This window comes from Macaca nemestrina, chromosome 10 (genome assembly GCF_043159975.1).
Source record: "Macaca nemestrina isolate mMacNem1 chromosome 10, mMacNem.hap1, whole genome shotgun sequence".
Lineage (NCBI taxonomy): Eukaryota > Metazoa > Chordata > Mammalia > Primates > Cercopithecidae > Macaca > Macaca nemestrina.
Genome location: NC_092134.1, coordinates 116374926 through 116387369, shown reverse-complemented (window position 1 = coordinate 116387369; position 12444 = coordinate 116374926). Strand labels below are relative to the sequence as shown.

General features: G+C 39.6%; 1 protein-coding gene across 1 annotated transcript in view; it reads right to left on the bottom strand.

Moving 5' to 3' along the window:
• The window catches only part of LOC105492138 (lamin tail domain containing 1), a 152022-nt gene that overhangs the window by 136178 nt on the left and 3400 nt on the right, over positions 1-12444 (bottom strand). The window lies entirely within an intron of this gene.

The window sequence follows — 12444 nt, the reverse complement described above, 5'->3', positions numbered from 1 at the left end:
ATCTGGAGAAGTTGCTTCTCCACACATCCTGCAGAGTGGTCATCCATGAACTGAGTTCAAGATTAGAGTTTAATCTACCCTCCACGATACTGTCACTTGCAATAGACTTTGTGCCCATTCCTTTTGGGGTGTTTTCCTCCTAAAGGTAATTTTTAGAAACCCAGAAGAGAACAGTGTTCCTCTTCTGTTAACAGAGGTTAACTACAGTAGAATAGACTTGGCAGATTGTAGAGTCTAGCACCTTGGGAGACAGAATCAGACTTGAAAGTATGCTTGGCAAATAGAGAAAGCGGCTATATTGGTTTGCTAAGGCTGCCACAACAAAGTATCACAGACTGGGTGACTTAAACAACAGAAATTTATTTTCCCATACTTCTGGAAGCTGCAAGTCCAAGACCAAGGTATTGTTAGGTTTGGTTTGTTTCTTCTAAGGCTCTTCTTGGCTTAAAGATGGGCATCTTCTCCCTTTTTTCATACTATCTTCCCTCTGTTGATGGCTGGGTTCTAATCGCCTCTTCTTATAAGGTCATTAGTCATATTGGATTAGGGCCCAATCTAATGACCTCGTTTTTAATTAATTACCTTTGTTGAGACCCTATCTGCATCACCATAACATTCTGAGGTACTGGGGGAAAGGATGTCAACCGATAAGTACAGGGGGGGCACAATCCAGCCCATAATAGTGGCCAAAGAAAATGAGGCTCAGCTAAAAGGGAGAAACTTGGGTAGCAGAACAAGCTTCTTGCTCACCAGATAAGAGATGGAGATGGGTGAATGCAGAAGATGAGGTCACTGTGGGTCACACGCTGACCATGAGTCAGCAACACGGTGCAGTAAAACGCGTGAGCACAATTCCTGGATATAGAAATAGGAGAAGCAGAATAGAGTGCGTGAGATAATTCCGTTCCCTTTGCAGTAATTGGAAGCACCTTTCCAGTTCTGAACTCCAAGCCAGAGAAGGATACGAAGATTCTGGACAACATTCAGAAGAGAGCCATATAGTAAAACCATATACTTTTTTTTTTTTTTTTTTTTGAGACATGGTGTCACTCTTTATTCTTGTCGCCCAGGCTGCAGTACAGTGCCATGATCTGGGCTCACTGCAGCCTTCGCCTTCCAGACTCAAGCGATCCTCCTGCCTCAGCCTTCTCAGTAGCTGAGACTCAGGTGTGTGCCACCACACCCAGCTAATTTTTCTATTTTTGGTAGAGATGGGGTTTCAACATGTTGCCCAGGCTGGTCTCAAACTCCTGAGTTCAAGCAATCTGCCTGCCTTGGCCTCCTAAAGTGCTGGGACTAGAGGTGTGAGCCATGGCGCCTGGCCTAGTGTCATAAATTATTAATGTTAGAAATTGAGTTGTCATAAGAAAATATTAACAGTGGGAGTTGTTAAAACTGGAGTTAACTAAGGTAGATTTTTAAAAGGTAAATTATTCTTTATTTCAGTGATTTTAGCATGATTCTGCCTAAAGTTATATATGGAAGATCATTATTCACTCATATATATTCAACACACATTTATTAAATGCCTACCAAGTAGCAGGCACCATTCCAGACCCAGTGGTGAACCAATTAAGTTCCTGTCCTCATGAAGTCTACTTCTAGTAGGGGAGACAGACTACGCCTTACCCCACACACACACACACACACACACACACACACACACACACACACACAATGTGAGATAGTGAGAAGGCCTATGAAGTAAATCAATAAAGCAGGATAAGAGAAAGAGGGTAACATAGCCGACTATTTTTAGACAGGGTGGTAGGGGAAGAGTCTCTAAGAAAAATATTTAAACAACAACTTTGATGAATCAATAAAAATAGTCAATATTTAGGCAGACATTGTGCTAAGCTCTGTATCATTTAATCCTTGCAATAACTTATTTTACAACAACTCAACAATAAAAAAGAATGAACTATTGACACATACAACAACCTGGATGAATCTCCAAAGAATTATGTTGAGTAAAAAAAAAGCCAATCCCTAAAGGTTACATACTGTATGATTACACTTACGTAACATTCTTGAAATGACAAAATTATGGAAATGAAGACAAGATTCAAGTTTGTCAGAGGTTAAGGAGGGGGGCAGAGTAGAAGGGAAGTGGATCCTGGTGGTGATGGAAATGTTCTGTTCCTTGACCAGATCAATATTTGTAACCTGGTTGTGATATTGTACTGCGGTTTTGTGAGATGTTACCATTGGGGGAAAGTGAGTAAACGGTGTAGGGGGATCTCTCTGAGTTATTTCTTAAATTGCATATGAGTCTATAATTATTTCCAAATAGGCCACATATGTTATGATTTCCCTAAAGCAAAACTATAGGGACAGAAAACAGATCTCTGCTTCCCAGGAACTGGCAGTGAAGTTGACTTGCAGTTGACTACAAAGGGGTACAAGGTGATTCTTTGGAGTGACAGGAATGTTCTATATCTTGAATCTAGTGATAGTTACATGAACATGGGATTATCAGAACTCAGAACTGTACACTAAAAAGGATGAAGTATACTGTGTGTAAATTATACCTCAATATAATTTACATTATGTAACTCAATATAGCTGTTTTAAAATCAGGACTAATTTATTTCGCAAAGGAGGAAACGGAGGCTCAGAGAGGTAAAATACCTTTCTCAACAACTTACATGGCTAGTAAGACTCACAAGCTCTGAGTCAGCCTTGCTCTTTCCCAACTGCTAATACTGACTTTAATTAGCTATAGTATTTAATGTTAATGTTAACTTTATGTTGAGGCCCTGATAGGCCCAGAATTTCTGTGTATTCACTTTAGTGGGTAGTGCCTAGGTAACAGGTGGATTTTACAGAGATCCAGTGTTCCTATGCAGTCTTGGGTACTATCTGCCTCTTGGTTCCGAGGTGCCGCCAAAACCAGACACTTCACTGACATCAGTCAAACCCGTAAGGCAGATACCTGCTGTAGACAAGAGGGGGATGTGATCTCTTGGACAAGTGGAGGGATTGGCCTTTAGCAGGAGAATGGGCAACTTATCCACAGTAACAGAGTGAAGGAAGGGTACACTGACACAGAGGCAAGTGGCAGGTAGAGGTGGTAGGAGCTTGCATAAGAGCCCATCTGACAGTTTCTACTTTTCTAGAAAGTGAAAATGGGGAAGGGGTGACAAAGAAAAACATTCAAAACAGTCAGAATTGATAGGTATTTCCTTAACATAATAAAATGATCTTCTTTCAAAAGTTCACCATGCTTAACAGAAAATGATCATGATGGGAAGATAGACAAGATACTCTACCAATTGCAATGCCATGTGATACATAGGTAAATAATATTAATCTTGATTGAAGGTGTGTGAGGCCAGAGAAAGGAGTGGTTTATTCCTCTTGCGTGAGGCAAAAGAGATTTGACAGAGCAGGTGAAATTAGAAGCAGTACTTGAAGGATACAACAGTAATGAAGATGCCCTGTTCTACGTATTTAATATTCATAAGGGTCCTGTGAGAGGTAGGTGTCGTTGTTGTCCCCATTGTACAGGAAAGGGGTTGATGTACAAGCTCACACAGCCAGTGTGTGCAGCGCTGTCACAAACTCAACTCATCTGACCCCAGAGCCTCCTCTCTCAATTATTTCCCCAATCTCTACTTTTTCTATTATCCCCAAAATTTAAAAACTTCTTTTATAACTTCCTATTTGTCTCTCTGTGGCTGTGTGTGTGTCAGATAAGTGTGGGGTTTTACTTACAACGGACATTTTAATTGATCTCAGCCAAGCCTGCCCATTAGAGTCACTAGGGGAGCTTTTGGAAAGTTCCAAGTGCCAGGCTATACCCTTGGGAATTCTGATTTAATTGCTCTTGATTGGAGTGCAGGCATCAGTCTTCTTAGAATCATTCCCCAGGTGATTCTACTGTGCAGCTGCAAGTGAGAACTACTCACTCAGGTGAAAGAAAAGCATTTTAAGGGGCAGATAGAAGAATTTGATACTTGCAGTACCCTTAGTGATACTTGCAATACCATTGCTTTGGGTTAAGAATTTTCTCCTTAAAATGTAGATTGCTCTTTAGGTTGGAGCAACATGTTAAGACTCTACAAAGACCTTAGTGGGAGTGACTTTATAACTCTCCTTTCTCCTTGTGATGAGACTGTGGGAGGGGCTGGCATTAGCACACCTAGGCCTGGAAAGGAAAGGGAACGTAGGAATCGGAGAAGCCAACGTTGAACAGAAAACAAGAATCTGCTCTATACTTGGTAAAATAATTTAACATCAATTTGAATATTGAAAATGTAATAATTGACTCTAAGACCAAACCAGCTGCTAAAATGATCTAATTAATGGTAAGCCTTAATAAGCTTCAACATCATATTTTGGCTAGTAAAGTACGAAGATGGCTAGGCTATGAGCTTCTTGCCTTATCCATTGTACATGGCTCAGTACTTAAAACCTAATAACCATTCATTAAATTTCACTGAATGAGTGAAATTCATCAACTGACTTAATCAATGTGAAACAATTTACCCCAAAATAGGAAACAGGTTTGGTGATGGGTTGACAGTCTTTGCCATGCCATTGTAAAAGCATTCTATAATTTGCTTCAATTTATTTACTCATTTCCCCATTCAGTGACATTTAGTTCATTTTCAATTTCTTTACTATTAAAAAAATACTGCAAAGAGCATCTTTGTATGTGTTTGCCTGTGTACTTGTACAGGAGTTTCTCTAGACTATATCTGTAGAAGTAGAATTGCTGGGTAAGGGATACATGCTTTTCAACTATATATATATATATATATATATAGCTAACTAGTTTTCCAACTTTCCACTCCAAATAAAACACAAAAAGCAAAACCTAAAGGAAAAGATTATCAATTTGACTTAAAATGTAAAAGTTCCATATGCAAAACATACAACAAAGTTAAAACACATTGTAGCCCTTTTCACTTCTTTCCAGTGCATGTCAAATGTACCATAAACAAACTTCTAAATTTACCTTTTGTAATCAGTTCACAAGACAGTTGAGAGAGGCCTGGGCCCTCTTTTCTCGTCTGCATTTGCTCTGTGAAGTTTAAGAGAATATTTCCATCTCCAGATTGTTCCTCAGGGCAGCTTGGCTGATGGTAGGCAGGCTGTGATCCAGGAAAGAATGATCTAAGATGCAGGTGCTTGTTCTGCCATTTTCCCAAAGCCAATTCCCAGTGCTCCGTGGGCAGGACGGCAGGTGGGGCTGGAGCCCCCACAGCCATCTCTGCCTCTCCCTTCCCTGCTCATCCCCCAGGGATGGACTAGTTTTGGCAAAATGGATGGTCAAACTGTCTTGGGCATAACTAATGCAAAAGAATTCTCACCAAGACTGATCACAGATTTGCCAATTCCTCCTTTTTTGAAACATTCGTTGTAAGACTTTTATCCTACATGTAAATTCTGGCTTTAATAACTCAGAGTTTGTGTCCAGCCCTTCAAGGGAATCCTTTGAACTTAGTATCTCCAAAAGCCTTAGCTTTATAAATATTCAGATGCACAATATATACATATGTGACCATGTTATTCCATAATTTAGACTCTCTTTTAACTCTGCTTTAAATTCGGGTGTACTACAGTAAAAGAGCAAAAAGGGACTAGCTACTGTCACAGTTTAAGTTACAACAGAGCTGCTCTTCCAGAGGAAACTATATTTTCCCACAAGTGACTGCATTTTAGATGGAATAACAACGCCTATCGTGATTCCCCATGCAATCTTTTCAAAGTGCATTTCAACCAAAAAAAGTCCTTTTTTAATGTTAATGGAACTCCAAAATTTTCTAATTCCATTTATTTCTGTTCTCAATTCCAATTTTTACAGTTAGCAAAACAAATTTTATAACTTAGAAAATTATAAAATATACTTTTAAAATACAAGTATTTTAAATATATAATTTTTATAATTTTAAAATGATAAAATAAATTTCTATTTTCTCTTTGGTTGTTTCTCTGAAGGATGAGAAAGGTGGTAAATTATACCTTTTCAATATAAATGCTTCTTTTCTTCAACAAGATGGAAGTACATTTTCTAGCTTTTCTTGCCACATCAAAAACTCTGCTGCTGTTATGTGACTCTTCCATGTATCTGTGATCCAGATATACATGAGTTTCTCACAGAGCAAGGCCAGTTTTCTTTTCTATGAACTGATTTTCTTTCCTTAGGTTGAATTCGAAAGTGCTAAACTGAGCACTGCAACTTCAGGCATTGGGTCCTTGCTTCTCTCCTAAAGCCTCCTGTGGATTGTACTCCACTCTATAGCCACTACTGTTTAGCTTCCATATTTTCATTTACTCTATTAATGTCATTATCTATGAATTCTTGCCACATGTCAAGTGCTTTATTATGAGCTCTACCATTGTTCTATCATAATCCCCACCAATACCTCGCAATAGGTATGTTACCCCAACTTTACAGATGGAGAGAAACCAAAGCAACCAAGGCTTCAGTAACTTTGTTGAACATAGTCTGGTAAGTGGCAGGAAAGAGATTCAAACCCAGGTGAACTGACATCAGACATTGGGCTCCTAACTACTGTCCTTATCTGCTGTCTTCATCTCTATTCATTGTCTGTTGACCTTCACAAGAGGGGGTTTCTTCTGATTTGGTCACTGGAGTATTCCAAGGGCCTGGAACAGTGCCTGGCTTAGAGTTAACACACGTCAACTAATAACCACATCTATTAACATGTTAATACATTGGCAGGGGTAACTTTTTTTATTTAGAGAGAAAGAGAGAACAGGGTCTCGCTCTGTCGCCCAGGCTGGAGTGCAGTGGTGTGATCATGGCTCACTGTAACGATGAACCCCTGGGCTCAAGCGATCCTTACACCTTAGCCTTCCAATGTGCTGGGATTACAGATGTGAGTCGCTGCACCCAGCCATGTAGCTTTTAAAACAAATTTTATTTTAAATATTTGATTAACAAATAAGGGTTATATATATTCAAGGTATATAGCATGATAATATATGTTTACATTGTGCAATAATTACCGCAATCACATTAATAAACGCATTCATCACCATTCATGCTGTGCCTTAGATCCCTAAAACATGTTTCTATTATATCTGAAAGTTTGTATCGTTTGACCAACACCTCCTCATGTTTCTTAAATGAATAATTCTGTGTCCCTATTTTTCCTCTCAGTTATTCATTTGCTTGTACCTTAAACAAATGTTGATTAAGCCCCTAAAACACGGCCTTATTCTACACATTTGAGATATAAAAATGAATAATCAAAGTCTCTCTGTCAAGAAGATTACACTCTTGAGGCAGGCGACAGACTAATAAATATGGTCAGCAGAGACAGGGAAGAGAAGTGGGCCATGGAGAGGACTTGCACTTTTATGCTGAATGAGATGGGAACAGAGGGTTCTGGACGGAAAACTGATGTGATTGCCTGCATAGGAAGAGGATCGCCCTGGCGCTGTTAGAACAATCAAAGTTACTGCAGTATTCTGAGCCAGAGGCAAGTGGGTTGGATCAAGATAGTAGCAATGGGGATAATGAGAAATACTTAAATTCTATACCTTTCAAAAATGGTATGATTTGCTAATGGAGCAAATGATGGATATGAAAGAAAGAGGGGAACAGCCCCAAGGTTTTGGGCATGAGAACGGGGCATCTCCGGGGAAGGCTGCAGAGGAACAAGCTTGGGATTGGAGGGGAGTCGGGAGTTTGGGTTTCGAATATGCTTCTCATCATCTGGTATTGCCTTGTATGATAAAACACTCAATAATGATTCTGTTAACCCCTCAGGGACCTGAAAATCCAAACACCCTCAGGGTACAGCAAACAGCTAACTTCACCGTATGATTTAGCCAAGCATAAAACAACAAAGCAGCGGTGCAGCCTGTGAACTGGAGAGTTCGTGCATGACCCACAGGCACCAACATAAAATGAAAAGTTGCACTGGCCACTGTTGCCCTTGACCTTGAGTTTGTGAACCCCCCTGCAAAATAATATCAACATCATTGACTTTTATCCACATTGTCCTTAACACTTACATATTTTCTGCCTTCTACTAAACTGTGTATGTAGCTGAATTTAGTAGAGCAGAAACTGCACACTCTGCCTCATTCATCATTATATTATTTGTACAATGAATATTTAGTAAGCCTTTACTCTGTGCCAGTCACAGTCCTACAAAAGATGTGACAGCAAATGTATAGTGTCCAACAACATTTAAGATTACACTCTGACCTCACGTATTCAGAGATGATCCCTCTGAAGCACAACTATGAAAACAAAACAAAACAAAACACAAAGGCGCCAAAAGGGTCCTTAGTAGGTAAAATAGATGTTTGAAGCCCAATGTCCACACACTAAAGTTTCTGTGCTGAATTCATAAGACATTTTGCCAGGATGGCCTCTCTTATTTTACATCACATCTTAACAAGCCAAACATCTGTTTTTCTAGCCCCAAACAGATAAATCAGAAATAAGCTGGCAGACAAGGGGGAAGGTGAAAAGCTCTAATAGAGATGGGCACACTGAGAACAGTTAGATGTAATAAGAAATGCTGTCTGCCTGCCAGAGGAAAAAAATTAGACACACAAATAACACAAGAATTTTTTTTTAATGTGGCAGTTTGAGAAAACTCTATCATTTCCTGTATGGGCAAGAAGCCTGTCAGAGCTCAATAAACCTGAAGGTGTTGGTATTTTAAAGCACAGTCAGGGCTGGTCATCTAGTAAAGTTTACATTAAACTCATAAACTCTGCTTAAAAAGGAGATGGGTTGGGCTCGGTGGCTCACGCCTATAATCCCAGCACTTTGGGAAGCCAAGGTGGTTGGATCACTTGAGGTCAGGAGTTCGAGACCAGCCTGGCCAACATGGTAAAACCCTGTCGCTACTATGAAAATACAAAAATTAGCTGGGCATGGTGGCATGCACCTGTAATCCTAGCTACTCCAGAGGCTGAGGTGAGAGAATCGCTTGAACCCAGGAGATGGAGATTGCAGTGAGCCAAGATTGTGCCACTGCACTCCAGCCTGGGTGATAGAGTGAGACTCTGTCTCAAAAAAAAAAAAAAAAATCCACTCAAAAGGCATCCCTGAAAATGCTGAATGTATGCATTTAAAAGAATTTTGTTCTGGGATTTAGAAAGTCCACCCAAGTGAAATGCTTCATTCTTCAATAACTTTGGATATCTGCTACCATCCCACACTCTTGCCTGTGTGCCACACCCATGGCCAACAGATGCTAAAAAGACACCCCTGGACATGCCTTCCTGCTTACAGATATGGTGGCAGACCCTCTTATATCACCTGCCTCCTTCCTCTCTCCCATCTGCATTCCAGGGTCTAGCCAACTTTGGACCTGACTTCCATGGCCTGTTCTTTGCTGCCTGCACTCACAGGTTGGACTTGATGGCAGAATCCAGCTTCCCTGGTTCTGACTTGGGTGCTCAGAATTCATCATCCCTTGAGTATGATGTGTGCACAGAGGTATTAATCATCCTTTCCTCCTGGGACTGTGTCCCTCAGAGCCCAACCTATCTTTGGCATAAACTTGGCTTATACTTGGATTGGACCTCCAGCAATACTCATTGACTGTTCTTATCTTCAACATGTACTGAAAACACCTTTCACATATGAAAAAGGCACAGCCATTGTACTGTCAATAGGGATGCAAGATGAACTGTTCTCAAACATAAGTGTTCTTTTCAGAAGTAGTCAACTCATAGAATCATAAATCTTTGAGTTAAAATAATCCTTAAAGTTTGCCATCAGTCTTAATCCAAATATTGCCTACAAAGCTATCAAACTCTCCTGATTTTCACAGGTTTCCCTTATTTTCAGAAATGCTCATTTATGAAACAGATAACTAGGAAAAGGTACCCATTCCATAACTGTGATATAGAGCAAAGCTAAAGCTAAAGGATTAATATAAAGACTAAACCAATGACCTTGGCTGTTAAAGTAGAAAAAAGAGCTCACCAGCCACAGCTAGACAGCCTGATGGTATGGATTTATATGAACAGCCCACATCACCCATTAGAAAATAAAGTACTGCTTCTCAGTTACAGGACTTTTAGGAGTCATCGTCTATCATTTGAGTAGTCAGAGTCACTACTATAAACTGGGCACATTCAAATACAGGATAAGGTTTTTGTAAGTTTTATAAGTTTCTGAAGTTATTGTAATTGTTGTTCAAGGTAAAGGGGGATTGCACTATTATTATTTGCATTATTTAGTTGTGTACTCATTAGCTTAGGATTAATTACATTAAACCATATGACCTGGGTTTTAAAATACCTCCAGACCACAAAATCACTTCTACAAATAAGTTACCGGTATCCTCCATCTAAAGGCAAATACAAAAGCAAGTATCCCAGCATTCACAAATTGCCCTTGCAATGCAAACTTTTTATTATTTTTCATCACTATGTGGAAAAACTGAGTCCTGTAGACCAAAAGTGAATAACAATAATCACACTATTGCATTACAATAATCACAATAGAGCTAACAGTGTTGGGCACACATGTATACACATGCACACATTCACACATATACCACACATACACACACACACATATGTCAGAGCAGAATGTTAATGGGCATAGCTCTGGAGTGAGGTCCTTTTCGTTTTTGCCTACTCCTCATTTTTTCTTATCAACTGAGGATAAAGTGAGCATGATGAACTCTGAGTAATAATATGACTATGATTTCACACTGACCCTTCAAAACTCCCTCAACCAATAGCTTTCAACACTGCCTCATCCTTGGTATCAACTTGCATTTTTCAGGCCCCTAAGTTATATATAACATCTTTCCACCACAACTCATTAGTACCAGATGTAAAAATGTTCCCACTTGAGTAATAATAAAGAACAGAACAAGCTCTGAAAGCCAGGAAATGGGTATTCTGGGTGGAGTTTCACCATTGACACCCCTGCAAATGGGGACATCCCTTAGGTCTGTGTTTTGGTATCTATGATGTCAGGGTGGTCACTGAAAAATCATGGGTCCTACACCTACAGCTGGTCTGCTGTCTCTGGGGGGTTCTAGAACCTTCCATGCCTTCTCCAATTGAGCCCCCTGCTCAAGTGCCTTCAGGTCCTGTGTAGCCTCTTAAGCCAGTTCTTTTCAGACTCCCCAGCTTACTACTCATCTTTCTGTCATCATCTAAGTAGAGGACTTCCTTTGTCCCAAAAGTTTTTCTGACTTGATGGCTGCCAGAGCCCTGCCTGGCTGGGGTTTGTTGAAACCCATGACTGCTGGGCCTTGGCCTCACCACCACCAAGACAGGCCTGAGTGACAGCTGGAGTGACAGCCCAGAGCCTGGGATGGCACCTCTGCCTCCTCGTATGGTGGCCTCCTGCGGCCTGGGCTGTGCACAGCCCTTGTTCCCCAAGGTCACATACTTAGAGGAGCTTTCAGTTTAAATGAATGATTCAGGCCTCTTCACAAATTGGTTATTTCTCTTGTGGTTTTCTATAAATTCCTCCTCCTTTACTGAATGGAAAAGTAGCGTTATATTTATCTCTTCTTCCCTTTCCGGGAAAAAATAAGGTGGCATGGGGCTGTACTTTTTCACCTGTTTGAAAGTGTATGACAAATACTTTGGGTCTCTCTAAACTGTCTAAAAAAAATGTGTCAGAAAAACAGCTATTCGATTAGCCTTTCACATTTCTAAATAAGCAATATCAAATTCCTTTTTAAAAGATTTAATGAAAGAGGTTCCTGAGAATGCTGTGTCTAGACATAGGTGCTGGTTCCACAGATGTGTTAAGTTTGATAAAATTAACAGACATGAATATTCATGATATCTCTATTTTTTGTATATATATATAAATATATATTCCTTCAATAAAGACATTCTTAAAAGTTAAGTGAACAGACCATGATTTGAAAATGCTGGCTATCAATGATATTTTCTCTTATGCATTATAAACCGTAAGTATAACTCTTACTTCCATAACAGTAGGGATTGTTATGACCTTTTTTTGTGAACTGAATTCAGTATAATTTGACTAATATACCTAGTGATTCTTTAGGCTGAATTTCCTAACAGTACTCAGTAAAAGCTAAAAGTTTTGTCCTTTCCTGAAAAGGGAATGCACATAATATTTAAAAGATAGGATGCAATGGAGATTGGAAACCTTGTTCTATAATATTTTAGCATGTGTTGCACCTACTACTTCTACATGTTTATTTCTGGGCTGGGGAGTTCTAGGCAGTTGATAGAACTTTCAGCAGAATAAACATAAAGATTGCTCCCACCCAAGCTGAAACCTCAAACACCTATTCTCAATGACCTTGACCATCACTTGAGAATACATCAAATAATGTTTTTCCTTGATTGAAAAGATTTATTTTGTGATTGTTTTAAAGGAGGCCTTTAAATGCAGTCGTTTAAGAAAATGTTTGATGCACTCTTGCACTGCTTTTATAGAATAGTAGTAAATCAGTAAGTCAGGCAAAGAACATTCTACAGTAAAAAAGGATC